The following is a 4,879-nucleotide window of genomic DNA, read 5'->3' as shown; positions in this document are numbered from 1 at the left end:
TGTTACATGTTACAATGCCTGCCTTATTAAGAGATGAGGTTGCGCCGGGGATTTAGCTCAGGGGTTCTGCTGCCAGCTTTGCAAGCACAAGGTTTCAAGTTTGATCCCCCGATCCCCAGTACCAAAAAGAAAAAAAAAAAGAGATGAGGTCTCAGTCTTTTTGCAAAATGAGAGCTGGGCTCAGCTCCATCCGAGCTCCACCCCAGCCCTGCTCTCCTGGGGCTCACCCTGAGCCTGCACACTCAGGCCCTTGTGTGCCTGCAGTGTGCCGGGCCTGGGACTCACACGGGGAGGGCCTGGGGTTAGTCCTCCGGGAGGCGCCGTGTGCCCAGCCCACCGTGCTGCCCGGTGCAGGAGAAGGCGCGAGGTGCTGCCGCTCAGCTGGAGGCTGTGCAGGGACAGCCTGGGGGGGCACCTCAGCAGGTGTGCGTTCTTCCTCTCCCAGCCCTGTTCCTGCACCGCCCAGGAGTCCCGGCTGTGGCCTGTCCCCTCCCACGCACACACACACACACGCACACACACACTCCAGCTCCACGTGCGGCCTGCACAGAGCTGTGCTCTCCAGGGCCCAGATGCAGCGCTGCCCGTGTGTTACTGCCTGGCACATCCCGGCAGGGAAGCAGCCCAGATGGCAGCAGGAGGGCAGGGTGTTTACCCTGGAAATGCGGCTCTTCCTGTGGAGAGGGACAGCGGCTGGCTCAAGGGGACGGGGACTTGGCTCAGTCTCCTGGGCTGGCTGGGCTCGAGGAAGCCCCTCTGTGCTGAAGTGCATCACCAAGGATCGCTTTCCCCTGCTCCCACCCGTGACCACAGCTCCATAATGAGTGCTAATGGGCTCCACCGACTACAGGTGGCTTATGTGTGCTCACTGATTCATTCAACAAACACGCTGAAGGCTCTCTCTGCTGGGGAGGTGGGATTTGGGGCATGGTCCCATGGTGGGGAAGTAGAGGCCACCGTGAGAGCGACTGGCTGAGGGGCCCAACCTCCCCTTTCCAATTAGGGCTCCAAACGGAAGACATCAGCCCAGCGCCCTTGGGCGCCAGCCCTCCTCCCAGACTGGGTTTTCCCGGTCAGTCAGAGAGCCCTGACGACCACGCAGAGGGTTCCCTCTGCCGCCTGACAGTCCAGCTGTGGCAACGTGACCGTCTGGCCAGAGTCTTCAAACACAAAATTAAAACTGTCCACCCTGTAATAAGGAATCACATCCAGTTACTATAGCAACTGGCAGCTCCGGGCAGGAACTGAAGCTGCAGCAAAGGATACCTCGATGGCTGGACCGGGAATGGCATCGGTGCCCCTGAGGGCAGGATGGGCAGCAGCTCTGCCCAGCTAGCAGGACGGGTGGGCCCAGGCCGGCCCCACCTCTGTCTGGGTCTTGGTGGAGCTGGTGAGGAGCCGGCCGCCTCGTCCATCGTCTGTCGTCTGTCGTGGGAATGCCAGCCCTGATCCACCTGCCCCCCAGGATTGGTGCCAGCGCTGAGAGCCACCCCATAACAAGGGGGCAACACAGACCATGACGATGCGCTGGGTGGCCTGAGGGTGTTCATAAAGCGTGGGTGGACCTGTGAGTGCACGCAGAGGTGTTTAGGGAAGGGGTTGAAAACCCAGAGCTGTGCCGGATGCCCACAGTGCCGAGGGCCTGCCGAGCGGGCGACTCCCCAGAAAGCCCACACTGGACGCACGAGGACGCTTGCTGACCCGGGATAGCTCTCCACTGAGGCTTTGTGTCCCTTCAGATTTAGGCGGGCAACAGGCGCCCATCCTGCTGTGTTCTCACTCAGCTCCTGGACAGCCCTTGCAAAGAACAAACCTTCATCATGCATTTATTTGTCTTCACCAGGTTTTTATCTGTCTCTTCACTTAGACCACCAATTTTCAACCTGTGGCCTGCTTGAATTACTTGCAAGCCCTTTTAAAAATGTTCAGGCCCTAGCTCAAAAAAAGAAAAAAGATACAAAACAATCCCCACGCCAGGCCCGCCTCAGACGACTGTGTCTGTGTCTCTGAGGAGGTCCCCCACAGTGGGATTTTCCTTAAGGGCCCCAAGTCACCCCCAAGAGTAACCGGGGTTGGGACTCCCAGTCACGGCCCCGAGGGGACAGGCGGTGGAGCCGCTTGCTCTCTGTGTTATCTCTGGTGCCCGGCCCGCTGTGCGCAGTAGGTGTTCAGTGAACGCCTGCACAGGAGTCAGCGACTGCGGCTCACTGCAGGACCCTGGACGCTGCCCCCCTTGGGCTCCAGTTCCTCCCTGAGGAGGGAGGACCACAATGGAGAGACCCCAAGGGCCCCACTCTGCGGGGCTGTACCTGGGGGCCAGGACCCGCGGGCTGTGGCGGTCAGCTGCACTCTGGAGCCTGAGGGCTGGGGAGATGGCGACGGAGACGAAGAGCAGACAGACTGCAGTGGTCTCGCTAGCCCCCAGGACGGAAACTTCAGTGGGGGAGGCCTGACGAAAGGGCCCCTCCTGCCCAACCTGGAGTGACGGTTCCCGGCACTCGCTGACACTCAGGAAGGTCTAGAGCGGACGTGGACGGGCAGGTGAGGGCGGCTGTCCCCCGCGTGGTCTCTGCCCCCGCCCCGACCTGGGGGGACGTGGGGAAAGCGCTCAGGGAGGTCCTGGCATGGGGTGGGCGCATCAAGGAGCCCACAGAGAGAAGCTGCAGAGGCCCAGGGCTGACAGGTGTCCCCGCCACAGCTGCTCTGAGAGGGACAGATGGCGCTCGAGTCCCTCTGCCTCCGCACTCAGGGCCCGGCCAGCCTGAAGACGCGGCACTCAGCACCAGGCTTCTGAGAGCTTGTAGGTTTTTCTGCACATTAGTGTCTTCCCAAGAGCTTTGGGAGGGAAGTTTTACACAACAGACTGGTTCCAAATTTACCAGTAAGGAGCCCGTAATTAGGAAAAGAATTAACTCCATTCAACTCAACTCAATTCAATAAAACGATCAGTAAGAACTGACTAGGTTAGGGCACTGCAGGGACACAGATTTGAATGGGACCCGAGATTCAGTGGGGAGATTCCCACCAGAGAGGCAGGCTGAGGGCCCACGCCGAGAGCTTCCTGGGCAGGACGGGGCTTCGGCGGCACCTGAGGCAGGTATGAGACACACTTAGGGTGGAGCTTCCCAAAATGGCCACAGGCTCTTCCCACCGTCCACTTGCTTCTGTCTCTGAGACTCTCCCTCCCCCGCAGCAGGTCTGTTTCCCAGCCACTGGAGTCTGAACCTGGCCCTGTGCTTCGGCCCCTGGGAAATTAGAAAATGGAAGGCAGTAGAGCTTTGAGAAATGTCAATGTCGTGGATTTCACTGCAGACCCAGGGCCTCGCCGTCCCTTCACCAGCCACAGTGAATGCCAGCCGCCAGCCATTTGAGTGAGTCTGTCCCAGACCGGCTGCATGGCAGGACCTCCAGGTGAGACCGGGGTAGAAGCCTGGGTTTGAATATTGTTATTTTAAGTCATTAAGTTTGGGAACCTTTGTTACACAGCAGCACTAGTCTATACCAAAAGTACCACATACCCCCTTAGCACGCCTGTCAAAGTCGGGCGGTGTGTCTGCCTTGCCCCTTTAGGTCCTCCTGCCACAGCCCCGAGAGGAAACCCTCCTTCTCCCCAGCCCTACCTCGTTGTTACCGTGCGGCCTCTTTCTCAAGTGGCCGGGTCACTAGACAGGGAGGGGACCACACCTGGACCTTTCCAGCCTCCTCACTCCAAGCCCAGCTCATGAACACATCATTTCAGATATCACAGCATAACTCGGAGCACTTAAAAAATTATTTTGCAAGCAGTCCAGTTATTTTGCATACAAAGCGCTTTCCCGGACATCAAGACGTTCACTGGCAGACAGAGTCAAGGAACCAAGGCAAAGTAGAAATTATGGAGTGTGATGGGAGGGGGTGACTGCCCAGGGTCTGGGAACCATGAACTGTGTCTGCTGGAAGATTTGGGGAATAAATGATTGGCTGGCAGCCAGCAATGTGCTCATTGGTGTGCATCCACCTCGGAACAGCAACTGGAGAATCGTGAAAATGGCGTCGGTTACTCAGGAACTCTGAGACCCCCATTTCCACCCTGGCTCCCATCTAAGGCCACCGCGTCCTCCGCCAGCACCGCCAGCTCACTGCACAGCGGCCCACAGAGGGGCTTGTCTCTCACCACCTCACCTCATCCCACTTGGCAGAGCCACCGGGTCCCCTCACTACGGACCAGGGCAACTGGAACTGTGGAGGCCGCCATGCCATGCGAGGGCCGCAAGGCCCAGGGCAGGCGGCCCTGATGGGGACAAGGTCACGGAGACAGAGCTGCAGGCAGGCCTCCCGCCCTGAGGAGGGCACCAAGGAGCCTCTCCGTTTTTGTTTTCTACCCTCAGTGATAAATAAGTTTGGAGTTGTTTCATCAGATTCACTAGTTACCCCCTCATTCTATTTCAAAAAGCTTGAGGCTTTTCAAGTTTTTAATTGAGGCAAAATCTTTTAATAAAATGTTCTCAACTATTGGGGGAGATCCTGCTTGGTCATTTACTGACCAAGCTGAAAAGCTTTCATTCTTTTTTGTTGCTGTTGTTGTTTTTGTTACCGGGGATTGAACTCGGGTCCTTGCTCTTGCAAGGCAGGCGGTGGAACCACTGAGCCAAATCCCTAGCCCAAGCTTTCATTCTTGAACAACCATGAATTTTTCTAAATGAAAGGAGAGAAAATGGGGAAAAAATAAATTTAAAAAACACTTTTGTGTTCTCTACTATTCCCTCTCTGTGGAATAAAAACTTGAGGGAAATTTGCCATCATTAAAAATATATATTTGCAGCCGGGGATTTAGCTCAGTGGTTCTACCACCTGCCTCACAAGTTCAAGGACCTGAGTTTGATCCCCGGTACAAAAAACA

General features: G+C 57.0%; 1 protein-coding gene across 2 annotated transcripts in view; it reads right to left on the bottom strand.

Annotated features, from left to right (window-relative positions):
• LOC104876049 (small conductance calcium-activated potassium channel protein 3) overlaps positions 1 to 4,879 on the bottom strand; it is a 125,131-nt gene that overhangs the window by 49,761 nt on the left and 70,491 nt on the right. The gene's annotated exons all lie outside the window — the stretch shown is intronic.

Source organism: Fukomys damarensis, unplaced genomic scaffold (assembly GCF_012274545.1).
Source record: "Fukomys damarensis isolate Sample0158 unplaced genomic scaffold, DMR_v1.0_HiC HiC_scaffold_33, whole genome shotgun sequence".
NCBI lineage: Eukaryota > Metazoa > Chordata > Mammalia > Rodentia > Bathyergidae > Fukomys > Fukomys damarensis.
This window is presented reverse-complemented; position numbering and strand designations above follow the sequence as displayed.